This window comes from Nymphalis io, chromosome 13 (assembly GCF_905147045.1).
Source record: "Nymphalis io chromosome 13, ilAglIoxx1.1, whole genome shotgun sequence".
Classification (NCBI taxonomy): Eukaryota; Metazoa; Arthropoda; class Insecta; order Lepidoptera; family Nymphalidae; genus Nymphalis; species Nymphalis io.
Window position 1 is genome coordinate 2,235,875 of NC_065900.1, and position 15,836 is coordinate 2,251,710.

At 31.8% G+C, this 15,836-nt stretch overlaps 1 protein-coding gene across 2 annotated transcripts in view; it reads left to right on the forward strand.

Annotated features, from left to right (window-relative positions):
- The first annotated feature begins 1,082 nt into the window (after positions 1–1,082).
- The window catches only part of LOC126773045 (TELO2-interacting protein 1 homolog), a 39,463-nt gene continuing 24,709 nt past the window's right edge, over positions 1,083–15,836 (forward strand). Inside the window, exons 1-2 of one of the 2 annotated variants that reach the window (XM_050493671.1) lie at positions 1,083–1,257; positions 1,342–1,428. The gene's annotated coding sequence lies outside the window, so the exon portion shown is untranslated. Of the gene's footprint in view, positions 1,429–15,836 lie in introns of both variants that reach the window. The other variant, XM_050493670.1, reaches the window with a different exon arrangement.

Sequence of the window (15,836 nt, forward strand, 5' to 3'; positions counted from 1 at the left end):
TAGTCAATGTCATTATGTACATAAATGTATTTGTAGCCTGAATCGCTTAATGGAGTACAGGACATCTAGAGTGAGATTTTTTTCAGGTTTGTTCTTGAACCCGTTGAATTTTATAACCGCCACTCCGATTTGTGCTTTTTAAATGCATTATATATAAACGGGCCACCTGGTGGTAAGTGGTCACCACGTCTATTTGCGCCGTAAGAATTTTATACCAATCCTTACATCGTCAATGCGTCACTGATCTTGGGAACTAAGATGTTATGTCGACAACACCGGCCAATATCCTACACCGGAACACAACAATACTAAATGCTGTTGTTTGGCAGTTGAATATGTGATAAGTGAATGGTATCTACTAGATGAACTTTCACAAAGCCCAACCACCAAGAAAAAAAAAACGAATACTAGTAATTCTTTGAACACAGTCACTGTTAATGGGTATGGCCAGATCATAATTAAATTTAGCGAGATCATTAGCTGTCAGAAATTAATGAAAGTAGCTGAACGCCGATTGACCATAATACCATTTAGGGGCTGATTTCATATCTTGGTTTTCCTCGGCCGATAGAAGGTTGCCGCCCTAGTTTAATACTTAATATTCGAAATTTTGACATGCTATATATATATTTTAGCTTTTAAGCATGTTGTTTCTCAAAGGATGCGACTATTAAAACAAAATGTTCCCCCTAAATAATTACATAAAACTCCAAATACGTTATCAAGTTATCAACAATTTACGATCTTACATCATATTTGACAAAATAGCTGCAGATTAATAATGGAATAAATTAATTATCAACAACAGATAAAAGAGAAAAGGACAGACAGCTGACGTCCGTTTTTTTTTGAGCTTCCTCGTGATAAGCAAAGAAAACACTACGCAAATAAATCACGTGGCAAGAACGTGAAACAGTAACGTGTCCGGATAGACAAATTAAACTAATTTGCGGCATCTATAATTACGCTTTAGTTATTATTTATACTAAACATTATCTCGTGTTTTGAAGATTACGCTTGTTTACCGATTATGTAGTTACAGTGTTAGTGGGTAAATAAAAGAGACACGGTTTCTTTCATAAATTATTTAAAAGCTTGTAAGCTGCGTTAAGATTTTATTGAAAATCTATTCGCCTTCTAAGTAACTGTATTAATATTAAAGAATAATAATGCGTTCCATTAAAGTACATAGAAATGTATGTGTTTGAAACTGATCTCCAGAAAGTCATTAACAATTAACTTGCTTTTTGCTTGGTGGTAAGGTTTTGGAGCTCACACTCTGTATAAAGTGGCTAATTTGACAGTGCGCCAATCTATTATAAAACTATATATGAACTGCAGATCGGGTCAATTGAACTTATTGTGACTGTCAAGAAGTTTATCAGCATTCCGAAGCTCGGCAGTGTTCCTTGCTCTGGAAATCACGAAGTAAGTTCTGCACTTAATATTTTTCCGATTTTATCGGATTGCCGCTCCAAAGAATTATGTGAGTGAAGGAATATAAATTACACTAGCATATGTTTTTCACACACACATGCAATAATATCTCCTACCACCCGAAATTTGTAAGTTACTTTCTTGTGTGCTGTGTATACTCTGACTATCTTTCAAGACTAAAGTTGCATTTTTTTAGTTGCCGTTAACAGATGAACGAGACAGTTTTTTGACTCGATATTAATTCAACCGTATGAAAACCTTAATGCGGGTGAAACAGTTGACCTGTTTTATGGAAACATATTTATATTTTCATACCTAAAGTACACTGTGAGAAAAACAACAGCGGCTTAGAAACACAGATAGGCTACGATGTTAATGATAAAGTTACTTTTTATCTTCATTTGTATGAAACTTGAACGGAAAAGTAATGTTAATGAAAAATACTTATTAAAACATTTTAAATATGTAATATTCTAGCTTAGCTTATTTACTTTTGATAGTCAAATTAATAAAGAAAACACCCTGAACTACGAAAAACCGACGAAGAAAAATCAGCATCAAACATATAAGTAATTTGTCGGCCAGCACAATAACAAAGCATTAATTTAAAAAAATAGTAAAACGTCTTTGGACGTTAATTTTGGAAATTAATTTAAATCTGTACTAACTTTTTTTTATAAGTTATAACTACACCTTAAAATGTAAAACTCATTCAGCATTGTTCATCAGCATATTATGTAATATTTAATGGAAAAAGCTCCAAACCTTCTCGTCAAAAATGGAGAGGAGGCCTTAGCCCAGCTGTGGGACATTTACAGGCTGTTACTGTAATGAAATCATAATATTGAAAGCATTATATTATATTTAAAAACAAAATACGGAAACACTTTAAATAACTTTTATATTACCAATAACACTTTATTTTATAGGTCAAGAAACTCAAAACGTAAACTTTATATGATTGTAGTATTTTACTTAAAACTTGTTGCTTTGAGGTTGATTCGCTAAACAAGCTGTTGTTTTCTTCTTTGAATGTCAATTTAATAATGAAAGAAAGAGATAAATTAGTGGTTAACTAAACAGACGCTAAACAATGTTCATAAGTAAGGTCGTAATATTAAAATTATAATGTGCGCAAAGTATTCTCTGTTTTCCAAAGTCGGAAGCTGCGGTAGCCAAATATATTTTAATATATACTTTAATGAATGATCTGTGTATTGTATAGGTTAAGATATGATGGGGATAACATGTTTAATTGGACAAAAGTCTAAAAAAAATGAAGATTAAAAAAAAATTTTCAGTGTGACGGAGGTCTGCAAAGCGAATGGTGAACAATATCTGTAAATATTTGTCCGTTCTATCGTTATGGAATAACCCAGTCAGAAATCCTGTCATTGACGGTTCGTAGTAGAAAGGCAGTCACATATTATTAATATTTTTTAATGACCATGGTAAAAGAATGAATCTGATGTTAACCTTGGGAACTAAGATATTATGTCTCTTGTACCTGAAGTTTCAATGGAGCCCTTCAACCGTAACAAATTCCTCGTCTACGTACGGAGCGCTTCCGAATCCGAGCGAATCCAAATTTATTATTCGCACTGCGAAACTGTGGAATACTTTGCCTGAATTTGTATTTCCTGATAGGTACAACGTTGGTGTCTTTAAATCCAGAGTAAACAGGTTTCTTCTAGACAAGTGTGTTACATCCTAGACCGTGTCGATGCTTAACATCAGGCAAGTCAACGGTCAAACGCTGGCCTATTAAGAGTAAAAAAAAAAAAAAAAACAAAATAATACCGAGTATTGCTATTTGGTAATGAGTGGGTGGTACCCAGACAGCACAAAGCCCGACCACCAAATAAAAAATATAAATATTTTAATTTATAATTTATCTTTTAACGTCATCAATAACATTTAATAAATAAAGATATCATTTTACTACGTTCTAATAGATATCTAAAAAAACTAACATACAGAAAATGCCACTATTAAACAAAATCAATGTTTATTAGATAAGATGACAGTGACCTAATTTCAAGTATGTAATAATTTTATGACTGACGTTTTAAGTTTAATAGATAAATGAAAAATTTAAAAACATTCCGAAGATTGTTAATTTGGGACAATGGCTCGTCACATCATCATCATGACCTGTGTTGTATATTATGATTGCTTTATCTGAAAATACTTAGAACTTTTATTATAATGTGAGAAAAATAGCCGAATATAACAATAATAGTCGAAAACTGAAGATTTTGAGTTCAAACCCGGCCAAACATTACTAATTTTCGTGTGATTTATCAGTCTTTATAATCATCAGCGTCTACATTACCACATGCTCTGCACTGAAGGAAAACACCGTGAAGAACCAACACCAACAACTGTAAACTTGCCTCTCAAGAAGAGAAAAGGCCTTAGGAACTAAACACTAGAATGAACAACTAGAATATTGCATATATCATATGAATTATTTCACAATAGAACTTGTTTTAATTCTCAATAATATTAGGCCTTTAGCAATTCTGGCGCTTATACGTCATATTAATTAAAATTCATTTTAAAAAATATACGTATATTTTATTTTTACAATGCCTTTTTACTTTAATAATACGTCTGTAAGTACTACACACCACTTATTCAGCCACTTAAGAGTAATACTTAGTAATGTTATGTAATGGTTTGAAGGGTGAGTGATCCAGTATAATTACAGGCACAACTGACATAACATATTAGTTTCCAAGGTTGATAGAGCTTTGAGGTTGTAAGGGATGATTAATATTTCTTACAGTGCCAATGCCTATAGGCGGTGGTGACCACATACTATCAGATGCCCCATTCATGCCTAGCTAGGCAGCCTGGTAAATTTCTCTAAATCCAAGCGGAATAGCTATTAATAGAAATTCGCTTCTCGTAAATGAGAAATAGAGTTGAAGGAGAGTTTTTTATATTTTTTTCTTATCATCGCGTTATATATACAAGTTGAACAATAATTTATGTATCCGGCAAGACAATCTCGGTTCGAAGTCCACTTATATCTCAACGGCAAAGTCTATCATTTCGCGATAATATGATGAAATATTTTAACGTTTGACCGTTTACGATATACGGTGTAACGACACGTGTGGATATTTCGTTTTAAGAACAAGAGTTCAAAGATTCGTTGTAATCTTTTCTTATATAAAATTGGTAGGCGGACCAAATGGGCCACCTGATAGTAAGTGGTCACCACTACCCACAAACATTGGCGCTGTATGACATATTAGTCGTTCCTTATATCTTCAATGCGCCACCAATCTTGGAACGTGAGATGCTATGTGCCTTACGCCTGTAGTTTTTTATAACCATGTTAAAATTATTTACTAATTTTATATAGTTATTATTGTACTTTATTACAATATTATTAAGATTTACTTTTTTTTATTATATACAAATCAAAATTTTAAATAGCTACTTTATTAATCATGGCTGCGTGGAATACTATGGATTTCCCGTAGAATCGTAATTCCGATGCTCTGGGTGACAAATTATAAGACGGGTAATATTACTCCAAGATTCGATTTCGATTCAACTGAAAACGGATCAAAAATATAATTTGTAAACTATAAACTATTAAAAATTTACGTGGAATTTGTTCATGTTATGAAAATAATAGTTGACTTAGTTACCAGAGGATTTGTCACGGTAGCATGCGAAAGCGATCCCGTGGCGCTCCATGTTAAGACGGAAAGGGTACCGCTGGTTTTTTAGTAGGTATTCCGATGTTCGGGGCGCACTCGGCGCCTAGTACACCGACGAGTCCCAAATACCCAGAAGTTTTTCCAGCATTAAAAAAAAAATAGATAGAAATATAAATTTCTAGTACTTGCCAGTACGCCTGGTGGCGCTCTAAAGAGGAATAGAGAATTCTAAGAGGCAACGGAATTAATACAGTCAGAAATGTATTGACTACTAACAAGAAGGCCGTAGTTAAAATCGCATTCAAAAATTTAGTTTTACATCTCGAATATATATAAATAAAAATAATACTTCCATTGTTCCCAGAAAAAAATTGAAACAAAACTTTATACCTACCTTACAAAAAAAACTAATATTGTATGTGATTGTGAACATAATTCGGGTCAAAATGTTTCCCGTCATTGTCACGTAGTCATGACAAAAATCGTAGTTGATGTTTGTCATGAAATATGCGTCATTAAAATAATGACATGGCAACACTGGTTTATTAATATTTCTGCAGTTCTATTCTGAAAGAACTCACTTCATTACTTACCCGTGAAATGTTGACAACCGGCTTCTAGTTATATACTATTTTGATGCGTAAATACATGAAATTATATAACTATTATAATGAATATAATATAAATGCATATCACTTCTGATATTTCACGATCGTTTTCTGCGGTGAGTTTTGAGTGTTCTTACAGATACAGAAGATAAAAGAAGGGATTCTTCTTTTATGAGCCTTTTAATAAAAGGATAATGACATAGTAAAGCAGATTCTGTTGTTCTACTGTCTTGTTCAAATTTCTATATATATTTCTGTATTTATTTATTTATTTTTTTTTTTTTATAGAATAGGAAGGCGGACGAGCATATGGGCCACCTGATGGTAAGTGGTCACCAACGCTCTTAGACATTAGCATTGTAAGAAATGTCAACCATCGCTTACATATCCAATGCGCCACCAACCTTGGGAACTAAGATTTTATGTCCCTTGTGCCTGTAATTACACTGGCTCACTCACCCTTCAAACCGGAACACAACAATATCAAGTATTGCTGTTTTGCGGTAGAATATCTGATGAGTGGGTGGTACCTACCCAGACGAGCTTGCACAAAGCCCTACCACCAGTAAAATTTATATTACAGTAATATTTATATTGAATACTCCGTTTACAAACAAATTAAAGTTACGTAGTAAGTTTAATGGTCTTTAGGTAGCATATCCACATTCCGAATTCCGGCGGTTGCGCTTGACGATTCATACTTTAAGTACTAGTCTATTTTGAATAAAAATTTACATATTAAGCTTATTCTCAAATGATAGTTTTATTTTATCTATCTTAAAATCGTACTGTAGTCTTAATTAACATCGGCTTTCGGCTTTTATAAAGCATCATAGCCTCTGAACCTGCTCCTGAATACCTTCTGTCCGCGTCGAATTTGCCCTCCAATCGCATTATGAGAGTGACGGAATAGCGTTTGCGGACACACTTGTTACATATCATGCGCAGATGGCAAGTTTCGAATGAGAGTGGCATGAAAATCGTTAAGAAGTTCATAATCATCATCACCTCACGTTGTTTCAATGGAATCGCGAATAATTCATCTTTAATATAAATGTAGCCCGAAAAAATACCCGTATTTGAATCCGCAACCTTTTTTTAAGTGTATTCACGCGTGGAAAACCACTTTTAGTCTTTACAGTTATTTCATTAAATAAAAATTATGCCGTACGTTGACCCTAAATGATAATCTACCAATAATTAGTTTTACTTTTAATTTAACTTAACCATACATTTTAACTATAAAATAAATTCATCTTTTATTAATTTAGTTTAATTTAAATATATATAATATGCGGAATATTGCTTGCAAAATCGTACAAAGTTTCAATACAATCAGGTGAATACTAATCTAGCTTTATCATTTATTTTTGATAATAAAACCAGTATAATATACTAACCTTTAAATATAATTTAATTATGTTAAATAGCGATACAAAGTTACTTGTAAGAGCCCACTTGAATAAAATATACCTTTGACTTTGATATGGAACAATCAAAGTAATAATAATTCGTTTAATATGAGCAAACATATAATTATTTAAAATTGTTTTTCGAAACTTATCGTAATAGTGAAAGTGATAAACATTATCTTAATGTACATCGAAATGCACGAAACCGAATTAATTACAATCGTTTTGTTTTGATAAGAACGAATAGACTTAATATAGAATAATGTTTCTATGTTATTTTGGGTATATAATTAAAAAATGATATCTTATACGCCAATTGATTGATAAGACTTAATAAATAAAGCAAAAAAGTGTCCTGTGTTTTATGAGTGCTCATAGAACGATAAACTTTAAGATCATGGGATTAAAATAATACCCCTGATATTTAAGCCGAATATGATTTAGTCCAAAAAAATAGGGTTGTTAAGTGATAATATAATTATTATATTAAATCGGGTATTTTAAGTTATGTGGATGAATTTTTATGTATTGCCCAGTGGTCTAGCCACTTGAATATACGTGAATGTTAAATGAAAATTGTGAATTCAATCCCGGGTTAGCACTAGTGAATTTTCAAGTGCTAATTTTTGTTTACAATCGATCTCGTACTTGACGTTGAAGAAAAATATCGTGAGGAAACCTGTATGTGTAGGATAAAAATCTTCCATATTTGAAGCAGTGAGGTACAGTAAGCAACCTTGCCCTCAAAAGGATAAAAGGCCTTAGCCCAGCAGTGAGACATTTACAGGCTGTTACATTATTTCTTTTCTTGAATTTTTTTTATTAAAGTTTAGGTATTTTCTGAACAATCCCATAGGATTTATAAAGGTTATAAAAAATATTTTGATGTATTATTACTTTTTTAATAAGAATACTGTTTTATAACTTAAAATCATTTGTAAAAGTTTTATAACTACTTTTATTTTCAGTCCAGTCAAACCAGCTAGTGGAAATTAATTCTAAAAAACAATTAAGGATTATGCGTGAATGGATCTTGTTATGTATTACTCGTGTTTGTGTCTTGTTCTATTAAATTGCAGATTAATGCGCTGATTGTAGTAACTTACCGGCATTTCTTCCTTCGATATCCCGCGTAATCCGCCCACTGCGCCCGCCGCCCTACTGCCGTGAGCAGCGAGCCTCCACTGTGCCAGCGCACCACCTGGCCCCATCTGAAGTCTGCTCGCGTGACCGACACTATCATCCTGCATACCACAAACATCGCTCTTACAACCCACCGAAATAAAATCTCTTTTTATTTGACGTTCCTCATTCTGATTTACATTCGAATTTGATGAGTCTTCGACATCCGCATTAGTTACGATAATCGTCGGCATATCCTTCCCATTACCAACTTTATCAACATCAGCACAAGAACCCGAACGTGCGGCGTTCCCGAATTTTTCTTTTATCGAATTAATAATGGCTTTCCTTGCCAATTCGTAAGTAGATTTCGACTTTCTCTCCCTCCATTTCGTAAGTACAATGTCCTTTGGTTTTACTCCTTCTGTCGCTTTGACTTTATGGTAAGTATTGTTTAGGAAAATAAATTGGTTGTTGTTATCTGTGCTTGTTGATTTATGTTTTGTTTTTGGTTCGGGTAAACTTATAGCATCAAAGTTTTCGTTGTATGTATCATTGCAATTTTCTTGTTCTTTATATTTTTTAATTTCCATCGAACTATTATTGATATCGCTAAAATTATTCCAGCATATCACTCCATCTATATCAATCGGTTCTCTAGATCTTGGTGTGGTCAACAAGTTGCATTTGGCAGACATTGTCACTATAATACACGGCAAAATTAAAAAAGCTTTTTGAGTTAATTTTACTTAATTTTATTATACTTTTTAAATCGGCAGGTGTAATTTTGCCGACGTGTGAAATGCAAATGACTCCTTATAAGTAATTTAGCGAAATAGCAAGTCAGTAACCTAATTATCTATAAAATTTACAAAAGACACGTCTTCCGATACTATGTGTGTACATTTTAAATAACAATGGCTTTTGTAGTAGGTACAAAAGATCTGCCTACCTATGCTAGGTTAGTATGTAGGTAAGGAATGCAGAATATGTTTTAGAACGTTTTGCTTATGTATTACGTAATATCTATATTGATTGATTCAAGAAAATTACCATATTTAAAAAGCGTTTCATTAAAAAAAATTACTGTAGTGTGTAACACATTTGTTTTTAAATATACTTATGAGACATATGTCAGAAATCTATCAGCACCCGATGTATACACTTAACATTTATAATAATTATTATTATTGAATATGTATTTTTAATTTTTAAGAATATATTCATTTATAAATTACATATACAATAATAATAATGTCTTCCTGGCCTTTCGGCCTCAGCTTTCAACTGCGCAAGACATACAATCGTATACAATTCACAAATATCTGCACAACCACAAGTTGTGCACACACACCCTGATTCACAAACGGAAAATCAATAACAAATACCTTTTTTACCTCGCTAGAAACATACTATAAGGCGTTTACTCCAAATTAAATGGTGGTATGTATGTGGGCCTCCCACTGAAAAAACCAGCGGTACATGGGTACTGGCAAATGTGCCACCTGGTCGTAAGTGCTATCGCCTATAGACATTGGCGTTGTAAGAAATATTAATCAATATGTTATGTCCCTTGTGCCTGTAGTTACACTAGCTCACTCACCCTTCAAACCGGTACACAACAATACTAAGTATTACCCTTTAGCGGTAGAATATCTGATGAGTACCTACCCAGTTGTCTATATTCTATATTAAACATTTTAAAGCTTCATTGGGTATTATATGTTCAGTAATAGCCTGTTAATGTCTCACTGCTGGCCTAAGGCCTCCTCTCCCTTATGAGGAGAAGGTTTGGAGCTTATTCCACCACGCTGCTCCAATGCGGGTTGGTAGAATACACATGTGGCAGAATTTCAATGGAATCAGACACATTCAGGTTTGCTCACAATGTTTTCCTTCACCATCAAGCACGAGATGAATTATAAACACAAATTAAGCACATGAAAATTCAGTGGTGCTTGCCCGGGTATGAACGCACGATCATCGGTTGAGATTCACGCGTTTTAACCACTAGGCCATCTCTGCTTTTTCTTATTTGTTATATGTTTAACGAGTCCAATACATGAACTTATTCGTAATACACGAACACGTACACGGAGCGTGTACCTACTTATTTATTAATTGCCATATAAATTGTAGGTGTTCCTCTTATAGGTGGTCTTTGTACTGATATCCAGTGATTTATAGCTTAGATACGCAGATACACTCAGATGTCTAGACTTCGAGGATACATTGAACTTAATATAGAGTAACAATTAATAATATTTATATAAATAAATCAATATGGTTGTTTGTATGTTTGTCCTTTATACGTTCCTTTTCTATTTATCCGATTATAATGAAACTTTATGAGTTGTTCTAAGTACGTCCGAGAAGATTCATGGGCAGAAAAAACAAAAACTTTTATTTATATGTTTGTCCTTTAAAATAAATGCTTTATTCTAGCCGTGTGATTAAGAGAAGTGTAACTTATATGTTAACATAAATGAATGTATGTAACGGAATTTTTCATAGATGAAGAACGCCTTGCTTATACGGTGACTTCATCCTAATCCAAAAACAACACAGGAAAATTGTAAAAACGTTTTTATCCTATTTATATTAATTTTTCAATCCATTAAAAACTAAAACCTGATAATAATTTCATTAATTTTTTTACTTTTACATAAACGATAATTGTTGATATGCTGCGTATATAAATATAATGTTATGTGAATATAATAATTCTGTCTACGGCAAATTCCGAAATCAGACATATTATATTAATATTAAAATGTTAAACATTTGAATGCGTTAAATTAAACTTTAGCTACGGCGTAGCAAGCTCAGTCAACCTGGCTACGCTAAGCTACTTGATTTCCTAATTCACTATATATATGTATGTATGTATAAGTTATGCTCTATTATTTCTAAACGTATACTATTTTTAAACTATAACGAATAATATGGACACAGAATTCGGATACACAGTCAGAAATTACTGAATTTAAAATGATTTAACTTAGAGTATTAATAAATTTAAGATTCTCATTAAAAAAAAATATCGGTTTATTACTCGATAAAAATCATATCTATTTTCATGCAGTATAAATAATTAATTTAACCTTTTTTCATGTTATGCTATGTTAATTGGTTGAAAACTGCTGAATTTGTTGCCAGTTCTAGTCTGTTGAAGGTGGGGTGAGGTTTCCGGATTTTAATTGATTATTTGGTTAATTAAATTGACATTGAGAGCCTGCCTTAAAACCTAATTATATCTCGCTATTATGTAAAATAAACATACAAAATATCACCCATTCTAGATTTAGGTCGTATCGTCTGAGTCTTGGACTTTGTACGTCTGCAGTCTGGTGTGATGGCAACGCGTTGACCCGAGAACTTTCCACGCGTGTGTCTTCACAAGCTTACTTCAACGTGATACATTAATTCTCAAAAATACATTTAATACATAAGACTTGATGAACCATTCTCATAAGTGGAAATTGTTTCGAAAAGACAAATTAACAAAAAGACATAAAAGTGTTAATGGTCATCATCCACTTCTAATTTATATTTAAAGTGTAATACTTACCGTATTAGTGGAGTCCAAATGCGACGACGGCCAGTACAGTCGGGAAGAATGTTCTGCTCTAGCCGCATAATTATTCACACATAAATTCTCATGATGAAGTATATGTTACGGCCGTGACTTTGTACAGGTCTTCTTTTGGGATTTTCGTATTAAATACTGACGGTATAACACATTATTGTAATATTAATTATTGTAGCCATTATTTATTTCAAGATTTTTACGTCCGATTTGGAAATAGTGATTGGTGATACAAAAGATGAATATAGATACTACAGTACATGGATCAAACTATTGTATTAAAATTATTATTGTTTATTTATCTTTTATATAATATATTACACTAGAAAAATTAGAATTTGCATTATTAAGGTCAAATTACGATAATTCGTGACATTAATTAATGTTTCATTGGAATTATTTCATAATAATTTTGATAAGAACAGAAAAGCATTTCATTTCAAATCATCATATTGATGATTTATATTTGGTTAAACAGTGTGCTTGAGAAATTGTTCCGATATTTTGAAGTATTTTAATTTGACTAATTTGTACGATTTATGACGCAGGTGTCAATTTTATGATTCTAAAAGTAGAAGATATATTGTAGTTACTTTACGGTACTTGTAATAACACAACGGAATATTGACAAATATATATTTAAAAAGGTATATTTTAGAAAGATTAATATTGCATCTAAAAACGTTAATGAGAAGTCATTAGATGAACAGTAATGACACATAAACCATTTTTTTAATTCCAAAGACTAATAAATGACATTCTTATGTTACTTTTACGAAGGATATACTCGTATAGTATGCGCACGTGATACGTAACATGTTGCTTGGCAACTGTTTATTTTTTAAATGGTTTTGTTATAGCGTTGAGCGTTTTGTTTTTTCCATTTTTTCCTATACATAAGTAATGGTAAAAGTTTCAATTATTCAACTTTAATTTAATATACACAGATACAAAAGTGAAGCTGAAGATATAAAATACCCACAGCCATTAATATATAAATATATATATAAAAAACATATTTAAATTTATTTGTTTTGCATTACTAGGTACTGTCGAAGGCAAGTATTCTAAAGCATTCAGTACGGTTATTGTAGCGAAAACAATTATATATCTGACATTAAATTAAACTGTCATTATAACTTTTGAAATAAAAAAAAAACTGCCTAATGTTTAATACGAAAAAAAAGATAAGCAATCACCAATAAGTCTACACCGAGTCTGACCTACACTGCACAACCTTGGACGATGGACACGAATTACAATATCGATGATAACATTTTTTTTATTTCCTCAAAGTATTCCCATTGTATTTGATTATAATACTACGCATTCGTTTACGAGCAACAAAAAAATATATTTTGAAAACATATTTTTTTCAACAAAAAATAAAATAAAATCAGACACTTACAATTAAGCTGCAACTTATTATCGTCAAAAATATACATACTTCTTAACTTTATTATTATTACTACTTAAGTTTATTTTTTCATTTTTCACCCACGAGCAGTCTCTAAGAACGTATTCATGAATAATTAAGAATCGTGTATGATTGAAACTTTATTTGGGTGTATGTCATTTGTCTTTAAAAGGATACATAAAAAAACTATAAATTAATATAATTAAACAAATACATTTATAAATATATAAACGTCGAATAAATTGTTTTATTTATAATATATTTAATTATGATTGTAAAAATTGTACCCCGAAATTGAAAATATCGTTGTGTTGAACCGAAATGGCCCATCGATTAGAACGCATGACTCTTAACCGATGATAGCAGGTTCATATCCAGACAAGCACCACTGAATTGACATGTGCTTAATTTGTGTTTATAATTCTTCGTGCTCCCACGATCATCGGCTATGATTCACGCGTTCTGAACACTAGGCCATCTCAGCTTTATTAAGTAATTTATTTATTTTAGTATAAAGTTTGCCTATTTACCTAATTAATGTTGGATATTTCCAGATTGATAGAGGAATTGAGACGTATCTAGAACTACATATAGAATTCGTTTTATTTCGTACACATCCTGGGTCAAGTGGGCAGACGAGGACGTGATAAACGGTTCCAGAGACAACATTTATATTAAGTATGTATTTAAAATAAATTATATAATGAGACTGATTATATTTATCAAGGGAATGAAAGGAAAAGTTTTACACGTATCCCGATTACAATACAATTAGTCATAAAATAATTATATCTAATATTATATAAGGAAGTTGCGGAAACAACAGCTTACTTAGCTGTTGTTTCCGCAACTTCCTTCGAATATTGAGCGAGAGATTTTTAACTGTCTTTTATTGTTATTTTAACCATTATATCATTCCAATCTCAATTTCTTTATTAGTTTCCTTATTAAACGTGCGTCTCACGCTTCAATTTTCATACTTCTTTTTGAAGGGATATTTAATAAATATTATAACGCAAAAAGTATTGCTTATTTATTGAATAAAATCCACAGATATATAAACAATTATTTAAAAAAAATCTTCTCAGTCTGTGATTATATTACATAATTATTAATTTGTACATTGTATTTAACTAACTGATTCAACTTAGTATACATGACGTTTATTTATTAGCGTAATATATTTTCTTAATAAAGACAAGATTGAATGATTCCAAATATCAAAATTTCAATATTGATCGTTTATTTAGTGTAACACACACGAAGATATGTATGTAATTAATATAGTAATGACATGGGCTCATAGTAAATAGTAAATCAAATACGCACCCAAATACCGCTATTACCGCAATAAATATTTATACAAAGATAATAAAATAATAAATCGAAATCTGCATTTATAATGTTAAGCTAAGGAAGAATATACATGATTGACAACCGAGCGGTATGTCAAATATAAAATAAGGAATTTGAGTCTGTAAAATCTTAACCACATATTGCGGGTTCAAACTCAGGCAAGCACCACTGAATTTTCATATGCTTAATTTGTTTTTAAAGTTGATCTCGTGCGTGGCGGTGAAGTAAAACTTCATAACGGATCAAAATCTGCCACCAACCCGTATTGGAGCAGTGTGGTGGCATAAGCTTCAAACCTTCTCCTCGAAGAAGAGGCTTTAGTCCATCAGTGGGACTTTTGCTAATTTTAGTGCTTTTGTTACTTTTAGTACTTTTTTTATACTAAACCTTATATACTCTGTGACTCAAATATGACAAAATTAAAATGTCCCGTTGCACGTATTAACCAGCTTTATGTTTGTTTAATAGACTTTGGTAGACACGCACGAGACGGCTGACATATGAATATTGTAATTTGTTAAAATTTACCCAGCGATAACGCATTTATTTTACTTTTGGAACAAGTGCCGTTAATATCGCGTGCGTTATTTATAGATATTATTTAATTACGCATAATTAATTTCGTCATTATAAGGATGTAGACGAGTAACCTCAATTTAGCTTTATATTGAGTTACAATACAAAATAATAATAATGGAAGTGCAGGTCATGTCACAGAAATTAATCTGTTTATTTTATAAGGATCTTTGGAAATTTTAACTACGAGGGAGACGGGTGGGTTACTTTGTACGTATTTTACGCGTTCGCCATTCGGAACAGGCAACGTGTAATATTTTTAACTTAATTGATGAATGCACATGTGATTCGATCCCTTAAAAATTATATAAACATCTACACGTGTAAATTTATCATTGATACGATAGCCTGCAACGTGATGCCGAGCCAGAACAAATTTTCTATTAAAACATAATTAATCAGATTAAGGGCTTAAGGACGATATTATTTCTTATCCGTCGTATTAAGGCAAAAATAAAAATTTAAATAAGTAACACAGTTTTTGTTTTGAACGCTTCGTTTTATTTCGAATCTTATAATGTTATTTCGATTCTTTATTAAAATTCCATTTCATTATACATATACGAATAAATATATATAAAGCTTATGTTACAATATATCAATACATAAGGCATCATACATAGACATACAACAAAATTA